Raw genomic sequence first — 18,274 nt, 5'->3', positions numbered from 1 at the left:
AGAGAAAAGATTAAAAGGACCCATCCCTGGTCTAATGTTCAGACTTCCTGATCTAAAGTCCTTGGAAGGCCCCTCGAACCTCCGGGAGAACGGTATCACCCTATGGCCTCAATAGGTGGTAGCGGGTCTACGTCTCCCTCATCCTCCTTTCTTGGTCGAGGTCTGTAACTATTTCCACATTCCATTTTACCAGTTAGCCCCTTTAGCCCTGAGGAGAGCTTTTTCCTTTCACATCCTACTTAGATATCACGGCTGCTCTAATACAGGTCTGCTTTTTTGCCAGACCCAGATCCTTAAGAAGACCAATACCCATTACAGTTTTTCCACCCATACTAAGTATAAGACTATTTTTTTTGACCAACCTACCTTCTTGTGATAAGAATTGTATAAATAAATATTATTTTGTGAACACCGTGAAAGGAACTTGGCGTGCTTACGCTGGTGTCACTGAGGTGATATGGCACCCGGAAAGGCACAACAAGACCTTCGAGCCGCTCGGTCCCCTCTCTAGTGATGACCAAACCATTTTGGATAAGTTAAATTCTGCCCACCTTGCTAGGAAATTTGAGTGCAAGAAATTGATAGAGGGTCATTCAGCCTTGGCTGCTACTTCTGTTGTCCAGGGAATATACTACATGTATTGAATCTTGAGTGTCATTTATGAAGATATGAACTGGATGGACGACTGCGACATACTCCTCCCTGCACCGGAGGGAGATGACGGTGTTGGGGCTTATGACAGAGTTGTTGGTGATGACAACGAGGAAGAAAACCTCTCCTCTGCCTATGCTGACACCTCCAAAACTGTCAGCGACAGTCAAGATTTTGGGGGATCTACAGAGATTCCTCATTCCATTAATGTCCCAGTAGGCGAAAACGTCTCGTATGCTGGAATCACAGATACTCTCTTCTCTCCCGGTCCACATCGGGCCGCACCTGTTCTAGAGAGTGTTCCCGAGAGGACAGTGGTCCCTGCTGGCCTTATCGATGAAGATGAATAAGATGTAGACGAAGAGATAGAGGTGATCGATGTGGTGCCTATCTCCACCATCCGTCCTACTAACCTTGATGTAGAGGAGGGCCGTAAGTGGAAGAGGAGTACCACGACCCAGAAGAAGGTGGAAGAGCTGGCCCGCAGAAGAACATTAACAAAGCTCGGCAAATCCATTACTGAGGGTTCAGCTTTACCAGAGAGCAACCCTGATATACAAGAAGGGCGCGCGGAGAGGACTACCCTGATCATCTGCCCTGTTAGGAGCTTGGAGGGTCGTGAGTTTTATGAGCAGCTGAAAGCTCGGGTCCATCCTAACGACCTGGCTGCGGCTCGACAAGCCTCTGGGGAGAGCTTAGTCATATCTCTTGGCAAGCTATATATGACGGTACGTTTTACTAGACCTTATTTTACTCCTATTAACTATCATTGTCTGATTGTTCCTAACTGTTTCTCAGGATAAAGCTCAGAGGATAGAAACCATGCGTCGGGTCGAGGAGTTCGACAAGTTGGCCCATGACTTGAACGAGTCCCGCGCTGCATTGGTGACTAATGAGCAAGAGACAGCCAAGGCAGCGGCTCGTCTCAATGCGATAGAGATGAACTGGCTCGTGCCAAGGCTCGCTTGGCAGAGCTGGAGATAGAAAAGAATTCCCTCGAATTGGCCTAGAAAGAAACCAAGAGGGAAAACCATGAACAATAGTACCGATTCAAGGTTCGTTATTCCGGGGAGTATCAGGAATCTAAGAAGAGGTAGATGGAAGTACGTATCGGGGCCCATAGGGAGGGATATATCTTCGGGGCCCGGGATCAGAGATTGGAGTTCTTCTTGTCCCCCCATGGTCATCAATTTTTCAAAATTCTGTTTGAGGGGACTCTGGAAGCTCACCCGACTTTATGCGCAGATTCACTCATGCAATAGCCTATCTGATTCGCTGAGATTGGGAGGAAAGGGGCAGAGATGGTGGGTGCTACCCCAGAACAAGTGGCAAAGCTGGACCTGCGGGCACTAATGCGGTCAATTGACAACAATACACTATACAACAAACCGGGCATTGATGCCAAGGCCCCGGGCAGCCCTGACTGGTGGTACCCGGCTCTGGATCTAGCGATCCAGTAGTTCATTGTTGGATTCTGTGCTGAGCCTGTTCCTGAGCAGGCCCTCTACAGCAACCCTTTCCTCAAAGTTCTACAGGAGTTTGTGCAGGAGCTAACCAAAAGTGATACCCCCTCGTTCTTTTGCAGAGTTCGGGCTATACCCTCCTCAACCTCTATCTCTCGAGCTTGCCAACCCTCCATCTTCTCGAGAAGGCATTCTCGAGCGTCTGGTAGCGTTGTACAAGGACGAAGTCTACTTCGCGCGCTCAATGGTTGGGGATATATCTAAGGATCCAGATTCCTTCCCTGATGTTGATGCTGCCGAGAGCCTGCCCATGTTCAATGAAGTTCCTTCTTCTGACATACCCTCCTCATCTGCAGCCAAGGCCGTCCAGGAAGTTCCTCAGAATGTGGAAATGAAGGATTAAGTTGTTTGATTTTATGTTAAGCCATTCTCCTTCTAGTTTTACGATGTAATTTCTCATACTTTGGTACTGAAAATTTCCGTGATTTGCACATCCCTTTTTCTGATTTGTTATTCTCTTATGCTTCATATTTCAGCTTTGATTTAGTTTACAAACTATGTTGGCATTCATAATTTACTAGAGTCTTCCCTGATTTTTGAGCTATGCTCTAAGAAGCTTAAGCTTAATCTATGTCAATTCTTCTCAAACGTAATGCTCGCGGCTAAAGCAGCTCTGGGAGCTCGCAACTTAGGCAGCTTTAAAACATAGTGCTCGTGGCTAAGGCAGCTCTGGGAGCTCGCGACTTAGGCATCTTTAAAACTTAATGCTCGCAACTAAGGCAGCTTTGGGAGCTCGCGACTTAGGCAGCTTTAAAACATAGTGCTCGCGACTAAGGTAGCTTTGGGAGCTCGCGACTTAGGCAGCTCTAAAACTTAATGCTCGCGACTAAGGCAGCTCTGGGAGCTCGCGACTTAGGTAGCTCTAAAACTTAATGCTCGTGACTAAGGCAGCTCTAAAACTTAATGCTCGTGACTAAGGCAGCTCTGGGAGCTCGCGACTTAGGCAGCTCTAAAACTTAATGCTCGTGACTAAGGCAGCTCTAAAATTTTAAATTTTTTATCCCTAAAAAATAGGATATAGAAAGTGGCGGGGGTATACACCCCCTACTCCCCCTCCCCCTAGTGTCGTGCGCGTACTTTAGAAGTCAAGCACGATTGTACCCAGCTCTGTACAATTCTCTGATTATAGGTTCTTGAGAAACCCTTGTTGACATGCTGCGAAATACCTAAATAAACTGATGATAGAAGACCCAATAAACGAATTATAATGTAGCCTTATCACTTTTCTCATGAAGTCTGTTAGAGATAAAAAAAAAAAATATGTTGCATAAAATAAAAGTAGAGACGGGTAATTACCCTAAAACCAAGAATTCCATTTTATTAAAGAAATCTTGGTCCCAAACCTCATTAAAACCTCTGTGGGAAAAAAGAGTATTTGGTCTACATGGATATGTCTGAAGAAAATCTCAAGCATAAAACTTTTTCAAGGTGTTGATGTTCCAAGGCCGAGTGAGTGGCCTCCCTTCGCTGTCAAACAAATGATATGCTCCCCCTCCCAGCACCTCTGTCACCACGAAGGGGTCTTTCCAGGTAGGATCAAACTTCTTTGCTGGATGCAACGCGTCTGCCCGTTTTAGTACTAGATCTCCCTTGACAAATTTTCATACTGTTACTTTCTTATCAAACCCTGCCTTGATCAGGTTTTTATACTTCGCAGCTTTGAGTACCGCCATGTCCCTATGTAGTTCAATAAGGTCCAAATCTGAACGGCGAAGCTCGTCATTTCTGATAGGATCATAGTGTAATATCCTATGTGAGGCCAAGCGCACCTCTGCCGGTATGGCAGAGTTGGACCCATACACTAATGTAAATGGTGCTTTTCCCTTGGCCGTCTTTGGACTGGTGCGATGGGCCTAAAGGACGCCATCCAGCTCTTCTGCCCATCTGCCCTTACTCTTTTCCAGTCGCTTTTTTCAGCCATTCACAAATGATACGATTGGTAAGCTCCACCTGTCCATTTGTTGGTGGGTAGGCCACAAATACAAATCTGTGGACAATGTCCATTCGGTGACAAAACTCCTCTATCATTTTCCCTGTTAACTGTGACCCGTTATCAGAGACAAGCACCATTGGCGATCCATATCTGCAATATATGTTTCGCCACAAAAACCTCTTGATAGTACACTCATCAATTTTGAATACGACTTCGCTTCCACCCATTTGGAAAAGTAATCTACCGCCACAATGAGAAAGCACTCCCCCCAGGAGTAGTAGGGAGCTTTCCTACGATGTCGATTCCCCACTTGTCAAAGGGGCAGGTAGCATACATAGTTCCCATGGTTTCCCCCGGCGTATTAATGCGAGCATCATACATCTGACATACCATACATTTTTTAACGAAGTCTTTGGCGTCCTCTCCCATTGTCGGCTAGTAAAACCCAGCCCTGACAATCTTCCTCTTCAAGTCTTTATAACCAGCATGGTTCCCACAACAGCCCTGATGAATTTTACTGATAGCAAATTGTGCCCCCTTTGGAGATAAACATTTCAATAATGGGCGAGTGAGGGATCTTTTGTTCAATTGCTCATTGATCAAGCGAAATCTGCCATAAAGGCAGCGCTGTGAGACCACGGGGTCTAATCGTTCCCCTGTCTTAAGAAAGTGTATGATTAGGGTCCGCCAGTCCTCTCTGATCTCCACACTGAGTACCTGTTGTTTTCCTTCTTGGTTAGGCTTGAAGAGAAAAGTTACAGCGTCATTTCAGTTATGTTCAACAGCACTGGCCATGCGTGCCAATAGATCAGTTCTGGAATTGTGCTCCCGTGGGACCTGCTCAATATGGCAGTCCTGAAATTTCGTCATCAGCTCAAGGGCGTGGACATGATACGCGGCTATTCCTTCTTCCCGGACATCATATTCCCCCAATAGTTGTTGGACCACCAGCTGAGAATCAGATTTCACGTGAACAGATTCAGCTCCCAGTTCTGCTAAGATGGTTAGTGCCTTGATCACAGCTTCATATTCCACTTCGTTATTAGATAGTCGTTGCTCGTACTTGATAGCAAATTGCAAGCTGTCATCCATTGATGTTTGAATGTGAATGCCAACACCACATCCTTCCTTGGTTACTGACCCGTCTACCGCTGCCAACCAAGGTTTTTGTTTTTTAGACCCAGTGGTTTCTTGTACAAAATCTGCTAAGGCCTGCGCCTTGATCGTTGTCCTTGATTCGAAGTCCACATCATACTCACTTAATTTGATTGCCCATTTCACCATCCGTCCTGACAAATCTGGGCATCCCAAGGTCTATTTGAAGGGCAGAGACGTTCGTACCATGACTTTGCGTGTTAAGAAATAAGGCCGTAATTTCCAGGCTGTGACTAGGATTATCAATGTTGCAGCTCGATCTCGGTATAATTCAGTTCTGCCCCTTGCATAATTTTGCTCACAAAGTAAATTGGTTGTTTTTGTCCCCTCTCTTCCCTGATTAAGATTGATCCCAAAGATTCTGTACCCACAACAATATATAGATACAAGATTTCTCCCGCGTTTGGCTTGGTAAGTATATGCAACTCTGCCAAGTATTTCTTTAGTTGCTCAAAAGCATGCTGACAAACGTTGGTCTATTCAAACTTTTTTCATTGCCGTAAAATTTTGAAGAAAGGGAGACTCTTGTCTGCAGAACGGGAGACGAATCTTCCCAGCGATGTGATTCTCCCGTTGAGGGCCTGCATTTCTTTGATGTTGCACGGAGGTGTCATATCCAGTATTGCTTGCACTTTGTCTTTATTCACCTCTAAACCGTGAGGAGTTACTTGATATCCCAAGAATTTTTCAGTCCTGACCCCGAAAGTGCACTTCTTAGGATTCAGCATTAGTCAGTGCTGGCGAATAACAATGAATACTTGATCTAGATCACCGGGGTGAGAGGTGGCAGCTCTGCTCTGAACCATCATGTCGTCCACGTAAACATACATGATTCGCCCGATCTAATTTTTGAAAATGGTGTCCATCATGCTCTGATACGTAGCTCCCGCATTTTTTAGCCCAAAAGGCATCCTAGCCCAACCAAAAACACCACAACAAACGGCGAAGGTAGTTTTTGCGATGTCCCCCGGGTGCATGCTAATCTAGTGGTAGCCTTGGAAGGCATCCATCATGGAAAGTAACTCACACCCAGTGGTGGAATCGACCAGTTGTCTATCCAGGGTAACAGGTAACAGTCCTTAGGACAAGCTGAGTTTAAATCCTGGTAATCCACACACATCCGCCATGTCTTCTCTTTCTTCTCTACCATCACTGCGTTGGACAACCATATAGGGTACTTGACTTCTACTAGATGTCCTGCCTCTAGGAGAGCTTGCACTTGCTCCCTAATAGTTGCATCATTCTCTGGCCCGAAGTGTCTGGTCCTCTATATAACCAATTTGATTGTAGGATCCACATTCAAGCGATGCTCAACTAATGTCTTGTCTATCCCTTTCAGGTCTGCCGTGGAGAAACCAGACACATCCACATTCCGACGTAGGCACTCTATCATTTCTTTTTCTAGAGCTAGATCCATCTCGGTGCCAATTCGAGTAGTGAAAACTATCTGCCCGGGAAAAAGTTCCACCAACATGCAATGGTCATTGGTTGTCAGTAGGGGCTGCTTGTCCGAATTTCTTTTGGCTTCCTCAATCTCTGCTTTCTCTGCTATGTTCCCCGAGATGCCCTCGGTTCTGGCATTCTTCCCCAGTGCACCGCTCTGCTCATTTTGGGTTCGTTTGTGACCAACTTGGAATGTTAAACTTCTGACGTAGCATTCTTTAGAGACGACTTGATTCCCGCTAATCTCTCCTACCTTGCCTTCCTCCAGAGGAAACTTCATTCTTTAAGTGGTACATGGATACTACGGCCTGGAAGGCGTTCAGCACTGGCCTCCCTATTATAATGTTATAGCTTGGCTTTGGGAAGTCAACCACCAAGAACCAAAGAATTCTGGTCCGCGAAGTCCCTGCTTGTCCCCAGGTCATCGACAATTCTATCGATCCAAGCAAGGTGATGGATTCTCCAATAAAGTCATACAGAGGGCTGCCCGGTGGTTTCAGAGTAGCGTTCTGTAATAGATCTAGGCTATTACTCGTATTTTTCTGTAATTCTAATGGGATTTGAAGGAATTTTGGATAAATCGATAGAACAGTGAAGTAGATAGGAATAGGAGGAAAGAGAAAAGAGAGAGAGAAGATAATTTCATTGCTTAGGTTTTCCCATTTCATGCACGTACACTTTATATGCTAAGGTTTAAAGGTGGTGGGACCCTTGGGCTAAAGTTGCTAAATACAATAACATAAGTACTGAAAAACAAATAAAGATAAATGGTAACAATTGTGCCACATGTCACCAGATCTTGCATTTGGACCATTGACCTCTTAGCCACTTTTGATGTTCCCCATTTCAGCCAAATTCTTCCCACACGAACCAGTACTCTCTCTGCCTTGTTCAGTCAAACTCGAGTCTTCTTCTTCCCTCTTCTCAATCTTCTCCGACCCTCCAACCTTCGCCGCTGCCGCCGTTTCTCTCTTCGGCATCACAGCTTTCCCAACTTCCATTCCCTTTCCTTTAATCTCGGAGTTTCCTAAGTTCATGACAATACCTCCCGGATTTTCAGATCCTTGACCGCAAGGATCGTCAACTTCGAATTTCCGGCGGAGAACCTTCAGATCCACCCATTCCGCCCCATCTGCTCCCCCTTCGGTCCACTGGACAAGGCCTTGCTGAATCTCCTTCCCGTCACGAGTGATAGAACGATAATCAAGAACTGAAAAAGGTACCGCCTTGAAGTGACCGTCGACATCGACTGCCGGAAGCTCAGTAGAAGGTATGATATTCTTACCCAAACATTTCTTAAGCAAAGATACATGGAACACTGGATGAATCTTTGAAGAATCTGGCAATTGAAGTTTGTATGCCACTTCACCAATTTTCTCTTGAACCTTGTAGGGTCCGTAATACTTGGCAGCGAGTTTCAGGTTCTTCCTCAGGACCACAGAATTCTGTCTGTACGGCTGCAGCTTAAGGTAAACAAGATCCCCAACTTTAAAGCTCCTTTCGATGCGGTGCTTGTTAGCATATAATCTCATTCTTTCCTGGGCCAAGGTCAAATTTTTTTTCAACATATGGACCATATCCTGCCTTTGAGTAACCCATTCATTCACTTCTTGATTAGGAGAACTTAGATAAGCTCCTAATCCAGTGTGCGGAGGTGGAATTCCATATAGAGCTTGATAAGGTGAACACTTCAAACTGTTGTGGAAGCTAGTATTGTACCAATACTCTGCTAAAGATAGCCACTTTACCCATTGTTTAGGAGTAGCTCCAGCCATACACCGCAAATAACCTTCCAAACATTGGTTGACCCTTTCTGACTGCCCGTCCGACTGTGGATGATATGCAGTGGTCATGTCTAGCCTAGTTCCCATGGCTTTAAAGAGTTCTCTCCAAAACTGGCTGGTGAATACCTTATCCCTATCAGACACGATACTGACAGGTGGCCCATGAAGCTTATAGACATTGTCTAAGAACAATTTGGCTACGGTCTGAGCAGTGAAGGGATGAGATAAAGCCAGAAAATGGGCATATTTACTGAGCCTATCAATCACCACCATAATCACGTCCTTTCCACAAGATTTAGGCAACCCCTCTATAAAATCCATTGTAATATGAGTCCAAAACTTGTCAGGTATAGGCAGTGGTTGCAATAACCCCGGATAAGGTACATGCTCCGATTTGTTTCTCTGGCAGACATCACACTGCTGCACTAGTTCTTCAACATCCTTCTTCATATGTGGCCAGAAAAAGAAAGATTTCAGCCTAGCATAAGTACCCCACACTCCTGAATGCCCACCAAAAGATGTATTATGCACCTCTTCCAGAATAGTTTGCCGAAGACCATTGCCTGAACCTACAACCACCCTTCCTTTATATTGAATAATTCCAGATACTACTGTGTAGTCTGCATAAGAAGTAGGATCAATAGGTTTAGAAAGTAGTACTTGTGAAAAATAAGCATCACCATCGTAGCTTTGTTTCACCCTTTGCATCCACAAAGGGGTGACTGTAGTGAGTGACTGACAATCCTCCCCATCTGTGGGATATCTTGATAAGGCATCAGCAGCCTTGTTCTCAGCCCCCTTTTTATACTGTATCTCATAATCCAGCCCTAATAACTTTGTTATCCATTTCTGTTGCACAGGGTTCATGACCTTCTGATCCAGAAGATGCTTGAGAGCTTGTTGATCCGTTTTAATGAAGAACTTGTGCCCTTGTAAGTAAGATTTCCACCTTTGCACAGCTATGATTACAGCTAAAAACTCCCTTTCATAAACTGATAGTAACTGGTTCTTAGGGCAGAGGGCCTTACTCATAAATGCTATAGGTTTGTCATTCTGCATTAACACAGCTCCCACCCCAACACCACTTGCATCAGTCTCTACTGTGAAGGGTTGGTTAAAATCTGGGAGAATCAAAACTGGAGCAGACACCATGGCATTTTTCAATTCTTCAAATGCCTTAGTAGCTTCCTCACCCCACTTGAAATTGTCCTTTCTCAATAACTCAGTAAGGGGTCTGCTGATCAGCCCATAGTGTTTGATGAACTTTCTATAGTAGCCAGTCAACCCCAAGAAACCCCTCAATTGCTTAATGTTCTTAGGAGTTGGCCATTCCTTCATACAAGCTACCTTTTGAGGATCAGTAGCCACACCATCTTTGGATATAATATGCCCCAAATATTCAATGCTCTGCACCCCAAACTGGCATTTGCTCATCTTAGCAAATAGAGTGTTGGCCCTTAAAACATCCAGTACTGCCCTCAAGTGAATTAAGTGGTCATCCCAGCTCTTACTATACACCAATATATCATCAAAGAATACTAGCACACTTTTTCTTAAATAAGGCTGAAAAACCTGATTCATCAGGGATTGGAATGTGGCAGGAGCATTGCACAATCCAAAAGGCATCACCAAGAATTCATAGTGTCCATGGTGAGTTCTAAAGGCTGTCAAATACCTGTCTTCCTCCTTCATAAGTATTTGAAAATAGCCTGACCTCAAATCCAGTTTAGAAAAATAACTTGCACCATATAGCTCATCCAACAGTTCATCAATTAGAGGAATAGGGTAGTCATGCTTGACTGTGAGAGAATTAAGATACATGTAATCTATGCACATTCGCCAAGAACCATCCTTCTTTTTAACTAGAATTGCTGGGGAGGCAAAAGGGCTCCTGCTATATTGAATTGTACCAGCTTCCAACAATTCCTTAACAATTTTCTCTATTTCATCTTTATTCTTGTGTGTAGTTCTGTAGGGATATTGGTGCTTAGGCTCACTTCCAGCTTTAAGCACAATCTGATGCTCAATTTCCCTGACAGGTGGCAGGCCCTGAGGCTCTTCAAACACATCCTTGTACTCTTCCAACAAGGCTGGAATAGCTGAATTAGTGACAATGGATACATCACTCTGCTGAGATTGAATCAGGTACAGCTCAGCTACCTCATCTAAATGGTGATGGATTAGATGAAGCAACCTGTGAACAGCAATCATTTGAAACTGAGTCTGGTCAGTTATGGCCCTCAACTTGACCCTCTTTCCCCCAGTAAATACAGTAAAAGTCATATTCTCATAATCCAAACTAATAGGGGTGGAAAACTTCAACCAGTCGCCCCCTAGAATCATATCATACCCTTCATTCTTCAATATCCTAGGTGAGAAGGTGAACTGGTGGCCTTGGATAGTCCAAGTGAAGTCCTGAACTCTCCACTTACTTATCAGTTTATGCCCAGTAGCCCCCTTGACCATAATTGGTTTGTCCTTCTCCAGTGGAATATTCAATTCTGTTGCCAACCCTTCTCTTAAGAAGCTGAGGGTGCTTCCAGTGTCTAAAAGTATCTTCAACTCTCTTCCCCCAAACTCCCCAATTACCCTCATCGTAGTGGAGTTAGGATTTCCTAGCAGTGATTCCATTGCCATGTAAACCTCATCCAACTGTCCCCCATCCTCACAGATCTGTTCAGCCTCTTCCTCATCTTGTTGGAGATGAGCCAACTCTTGCTCTTCATCCATGGCCATGTAGAACACCCTGTGCTTGCATTTATGACCAAAGACATATTTCTCATCACAATTATAACACAGCCCCTTCTCTCTTCTTGCAGCCATTTCAGCACCAGTCAAAAGCTTGATGGGGGTCTTGGCACTGTTAAGTGCATTTGGTTTGTGGGTCAAGGGAATATCAGGCCTTCTGGGGTTATGAACTGGATTTGGGGAGGGCTTTGGAGGTGGTCGAACTCTCTTAGAAAGGGCTTCTAAGGTAAACAACTGTTGTTTCCCTGTTTCAATAGCCTCATGTAATGTTTTAGGTTTAAACAATAACATGAGTCCCTGCATTTCCTCTGATAAACCACTTATAAAACTTGCCACAAAATATTCTTCAGAATAATTCATGCTGTTACTGAGTAGTAAGCAAGCTCTAAGTTCTTCAAACTTCTCAACATACTCCTCATAATTGCCAGCCTGTTTGAGATTTTTGAATTCCATAACCATTTTTCCCTCATTTAAGTCATCAAATTTCAAAGCTACTTCCTCCATAAACTGCTGCCAATTGATAGTAAACAAGTTTTCACAACCAAAGTTCTGCAGCCAGTGTAATGCCTTTCCTTCAAAATTATGCACAGCCAACTGCACCATATTTTCATCACTCATAGCAGCAGATAATTTAAAATAGGTGTTGCATTTAATAATCCAAGCCCTAGGATTAGTGCCATCAAATTTAGGAAAATCAATCCTATGGTTTGAATATCCAGAGTTTGAACCAGACTGTTGAGAATAGTCAGTCTTAAATCCAGGGGTGAAAGGAGAAACTCTAGAGCTGGAATTACCTTCCTTCCTTGCAGTGAATGGGGACGGACCCAATAGAGATGAGCTCGTGTTTTCCTTGCCCTTACCAGATCCCATCATAAGTAGCTTAAGCTCCTCCACAGATTTTGTTAACTGATCATATTTTGTATCAATTTTCTGATCCAAATTCTTGAATTGCTCCTTGATCTGATTTTCTAACATAGATCTGTTTCTTGCTTCAGCAATTAGCTGCTGCTCCAACTTTTTGTGTGACTCCTGCAACTCCTTAACTCGTGTGCCATCAGCCATTTCCACTCGGATCTTTGCCAGACGGAAGCAAAAGAACCCAAGCTCTGAGATACCAATGTAATAGATCTAGGCTATTACTCGTATTTTTCTGTAATTCTAATGGGATTTGAAGGAATTTTGGATAAATCGATAGAACAGTGAAGTAGATAGGAATAGGAGGAAAGAGAAAAGAGAGAGAGAAGATAATTTCATTGCTTAGGTTTTCCCATTTCATGCACGTACACTTTATATGCTAAGGTTTAAAGGTGGTGGGACCCTTGGGCTAAAGTTGCTAAATACAATAACATAAGTACTGAAAAACAAATAAAGATAAATGGTAACAATTGTGCCACATGTCACCAGATCTTGCATTTGGACCATTGACCTCTTAGCCACTTTTGATGTTCCCCATTTCAGCCAAATTCTTCCCACACGAACCAGTACTCTCTCTGCCTTGTTCAGTCAAACTCGAGTCTTCTTCTTCCCTCTTCTCAATCTTCTCCGACCCTCCAACCTTCGCCGCTGCCGCCGTCTCTCTCTTCGGCATCACAGCTTTCCCAACTTCCATTCCCTCTCCTTTAATCTCGGAGTTTCCTAAGTTCATGACACGTTCAAACCATAGCCGTTAGGCATTCCTTGTAAATGATGTTAACCGCGCTCCTAGTATCCACAAAGATCCGATGAACTGTACAATTAGCCACGTCAGCTGAGAAAACTAATGCGTCATCGTATGGATGAATGAGACCTTCGTGGTCCTTCGGGCCAAATGTGATGTTAGGTTCCCTTGCAGCATTGCGCACTGTCATGACTTGTCGTGGATAGGTCCCAGCTTTGGCTGAGCGAATAATTTGTTTCCTTGCTCTGTTGGAAAGGGAGCCATCTTCTTCCTCAATAATCATATGGACCGTTTGTTTTTCTCCTCCAAGTGGCATGAGAGCTCCCTGTCCTACCCCCATGTTTCTCTGATTCCCGTCAGCTCTAACATTATGATTATTCCCCTGCTGCTGAGGGGGTGGCGCTTGCTTGATAAATCGATCCAATCTCCCTTGTTGAATTAATATCTCCAATTGGTGACGGAGGTGTTCGTAATACTCTGTGATATCTCCAATTGGTGACGGAGGTGTTCGTAATACTCTGTGGGATGCCCGTATTGGTTATGATATTCGCATAAGAAATTATTGGGCCCTGGCTTCGGTGCCCCCACTATGCATTCCCTTGGAGCTCGGAACCAAGGTTTATCCTTGATAAAATTGAAAACTTCTTCCTGAGGTTTGTTCATTGGTGTATGATCGGTGACCGATTCACATTATTCACAGCTCTGGGTCCTTGCTCATGTCATGTAGGTTGAGGGACCGCTTGCATCTCTCTTTGCATCACCCTAGGAGGTAATACTCGGAACGGTGCCCGCACTTAATACCGGTTATCGGCCTGTCCTGACTGGGCCTCTACTTTCTTTGGTTTTTTACTCTCATACTCCGTCCTTCGAGCAACTCTTTTTTTTTTTGATCGGGCAAAGTCATGTTAGATGTTAGTAGTTAGTTCTCCATCCACTCCAAGAACCACCTTATATCTCCATTCACCAAAATCCACCTTATATCTCCCCAATCTCCAATTCGCTCCCAAGAGGGATCGAACCCGGGTCACTTCACTTAAGTGAGGACCCGGTGGCCAGTGGGCTAAGCCCCCTGGTTCCTTCGAGCAACTCTTGCCTCTTCCAGTTGTATATACCCCGGTAGACGAACCATAATATCATTGAAGTCCTTTGGTGGTTTGACTTGCAAATTGTAAAAAAAGGCATCGAGTCTTAACCCCCTACCAAAAGCGTAGCCTTTGATTTGTGATTCAGCTCTGGGTACTTCCAGAGATGCTTTGTTGAAGCGCACGGCGAATTCCTTCAATGTTTCGTTCTGTCCCTGCCGCATGTCCACTAAAGACGTAGTCGTTTTTACCGTTCGTCTGGAGCTTGCGAATTGGCACATGAATAAGTCATGAAGGAGATCGAATAATTGAATTGAGCCGAGTTCCAGGGTTCGGAAGCATTGATGCGCCATCCCTGTCAACGTAGCTGAGAAAATCCTGCACTTGATCCCGTCGATGTATTGGTGGAGCATCACCATGGTTTCAAATCTGGCCATGTGCACCTCTGGATCCTCCGAGCCATCATAATCCATAGTAATGGACTTATAATGTCGAGGCAGCGGGTCAGCTAGGATGCCATTCGAGAACGAACTTGAGCGCAGCCTGGAGACAATTTCAGGATTGGCTGGACGATGCTGGCTTTCTCATTTTCCCTCCCGTGGGAATTGTTGGGTAGTATTTTTTCGCTTGCTGCCCTCAGCATAGCTAATATGCCTCTCATTTTCCCTCTCACGTGGACAGGAAGCAGCCCTGCTCCTCTCCTTGTGATGTCTAGATTGTTGGATTTGTATACTGAAAGCAAGAACATTTTATGCTTGTATACAATGATTCCTTTGTTCACTGTTTATCTCCTATCTGATTGTGTTCATGATTGCATATGTATGTTCTTTATCTCTATATAAGTAGATTATATGGTGTGTTGTAGATCACAGAAGATCGTATAATTGGAATAATCTTAAGAGATATAAAATAATCACAGCCGAAATAACTCTAGGACAAGTTATTGGTTTAGGCTGCGGTATAGATGGAAGTAGTTTGTCTTGACTACTTATCTATACTGGTACGTCATTACGTATTGATAGGACCACAGTGGGATGTATTCTTCTATGTGACTTAAGTGAAGAATCAAGATCTCGGTAACTTATAAGATCTTAATACTAATAAGATTTCAGATATATATGTTGATTCGTTTATCACTTTGATTTACTATGAGTGAGAGTTATATAGTAACTTGAGTACTCTGTATCTTGGGTGATAGCGGTTAACATATGATATTTGATTATCTGTATTAGTACTCGTATCCGATAGAGGATAATGACATCCCCTTAAGGAGCTCAATAATGTTTATTGCGTTAAACCCTGCAGGTTGATTAAGTTCAGGCGCAATAATAAGGTTTGAGTGGTACTGCTTAAGGATTACAAAGAGATTAATTAATTTAAGCTGTCAGAGCTCTAATTAATTAATGGATGTTGAATATTTTAAATACGAGGATTTAATAAGTCTAAATACAAGCCCCGACTCAACACCGGCAATAAAGGGGTAAGTCAATATTGGTTCTCTAGTGGAATGAACTGATATTTATAAATTAATTATGGTCTGGGCTGACCATGGATAAATTAATTTATTTGAGGCCCATCTTTATTCCTTGTATCTGGTCCCTGGACTGGCCCAATGTCTCCTAGCCCAAGAAGGGCTAGAAATCGCCCAACACTCATTACTGGCGCCCCCTCTCTCTGTATTTTCTTCTTTAAATACAGCTGTCAACTCTCAGGAAATACACACTGATAAAATTAGGGTTTTGAGAGCTGTGGGAGGCGCAGGAAACGTGTAGGAGATTTGTAGCTTGGGACTTTCATAGTTCGTTGTCCATCCAACGGTGAAAGCTGAGCGGGATACAGTTCAGAAGATCAGAACTGGAGTCTTTCGATACGATCATCAACGACCTCTGCATCCGCTTCTCAAGTAAGTAATTCCTAACACCTATGTGCAGCTGTTAAATTCATAGGAGCATGTTTAAGATTAATCGTTGTATGATAAATTAATAATAATCCAAGAAACGATCATCGGGCAAACGGAACGTTAATTCAATTTAATATTCCTTCATAGATTCCTTATGTGGTCTTTTCTTCTTTGAGGCAGCTCTACTCTTCTCCCTTTCTTTTTCCCCAATCACTTCCTCCAACTCTTGAAGGTGTCACTGGATGACAAAAACCCTCTTTTGTAGCAGTGCTGGATCTTTCGGCTCTTTCGTCTTTTCACGACGATTTATGATAGTCCTGGTTTGACTAGATATCTCCTCAACGTCTTCGATGAAGTCCATGTCGCCCGGGTACAAGGGCCCTGGAAGGCGCGAGTTCCCTGCTCTGTTTCCCCTGGTTGCTTTAGCTCCTTCTTGGGCATTAACAATAGTGCTTTTTAGCCGAGCTGGAGGATTGTCAGCTGGCATAATCTCCGAAGTGGTACGAGATGGCTGTGACAGCCCTGTAATCCCCAGTTCTGCAGTTACCGACATGCCCAGACTCAAAGGAGTGAAGGGGACTCCCATCATTTATCTCATGCACGCGTAATTAAGCAAAGATAACATCTGCTCAGTCATGGTGACATTTATCAGCCTTGTTCCCTGTGAGATTGGTCCTTGTGCAACAGAAGTGGCATTCGGCCCTGAGATTACCGGCCTGGCAGGACGAGTAGGTGTGGTATCACCAACGTAGAGTCCCTCGTTGGTTAGAGTGGCAGCAGTGGGGGGATCTCTCCCTTCCCTGGTGAATTCCCACATCAGATTTTTGGTGACGTTGGTATTTTCCATGACCTGTTCAGAAATTACCAGAGCTCCATAAATATCATTAAGTAATCAACTCAAGGCCAAAGAGTTTCACAAGGAAATCCAATGAGAAGACCAGCTCTGAGAATTCCCATAATAATAACGCAGCCATGAAAATTCGAGAAAACCTAGAAGAATAACCAGACCTCGACCGCAAATAAAGCGATGAGATACTGGGTTACTTGTTAACAAGATAAGAACATGAAAAAAGCATGTACTATCACACTAAATCCACTCGCAGTTATTCATGTTAATAAGCATGCATATAACCTGTAAATATACCCCAACACAAGTGAAGAAACGTAATCAAGTAGGGTTATAGTAACAAAATCACAACAGCAAAAGCACAATAATAATCCCAGCATTTTCACGTAAATAAATAATCTAGTAGCCATGTGTGCTCTTCTACCCGAGATCACATAACAAAGATTTGTGACTTTGCTAAATAATCTAAGGGAGCAGTGTCAACCAGAGACCCTTCTCACGTCATAGACTCGATCCGAATTTCTCACAGACGATGCCAGTTGATAAGTTCATTAATTGCATTGTAGTGTTAGAAGAGGGGTGTTTCACCTGTTGGTAACGATCGTTGGAAAGCTTAAGCTAAGACATAGAAGAAAAGAGAAAAGGTGTTATGTTTTGTATTGCGTAACCTTACAATAAGAGATGAGACTACTATTTATAGAGAGATACAAGAGGGGTCAAGAAGTCATTCCAGATTCTCATACGATCACTAGGTTAGTTAGAGAAAAGGCTTCGTTTAGGTAGCCGTCAGATATGTCAGTAGCTTGTCGACTTTTGTCTGTCATGCAGCGCTGACATGCTCCAGTGCAGTCAGTCCGGCAGCGCTGACCGCTCACTTAGTAGAAAAATCATTGAAAGCTGGCATAAGCTTTCCCTGGATGGCAGCTCTTCGGGGAATGTTGTTTTAGGTGATTCTCCTTTGATCGGGTTCAACTCTGACCATGGCTATTTGCTGCGCTTTAGACACACGCATTACTCCTCATCACTCTCTCTCAAATCATTCCTAACATTGCCTTTGAATAATCCATTCTTCAAACAATCCCAGAGTCTGGCACTCTAGACTCAGATATTCAACTCACCCATACCCTCCAACCTTCGGAGGTTTTACATAGAGATATTGCACTCTTTAAGCAATCTCTCCTTGAGCGAGCTCATTCTTACATTAAGGCCAAATTTTCAGGCCTTGAGGATTTTCATGAGGCATACCACGATGTAGTCCGCCTTCTCTACCATTCCTATCTCAAAACTGCTCCCTGGATGTAGATCCATGACCTATATGTCGTGGACTCTGTGATCAGTTTAGCCTCCGAAGAGGTAGAGTTGTATAATAAATTCGATATATCCAACATGTGGGATGTCATACATGATTTTGAGAAGGTAGTACGAGATTACCTTAAGTTTAAGGGTCTTATGATTCGCAGGGACTTAACCGGACAAGACGTTGATCCCTTTGGCACCAAGGATCATGCCGAGGCTGACATGCAGATAGATGACCCAATCCTTAAAACTCAA

The sequence above is a fragment of the Salvia miltiorrhiza genome, chromosome 2, assembly GCF_028751815.1.
Source record: "Salvia miltiorrhiza cultivar Shanhuang (shh) chromosome 2, IMPLAD_Smil_shh, whole genome shotgun sequence".
Lineage (NCBI taxonomy): Eukaryota > Viridiplantae > Streptophyta > Magnoliopsida > Lamiales > Lamiaceae > Salvia > Salvia miltiorrhiza.
The sequence above is the reverse complement of the archived record's forward strand: the minus strand, read 5'-3'. Positions refer to the sequence as shown.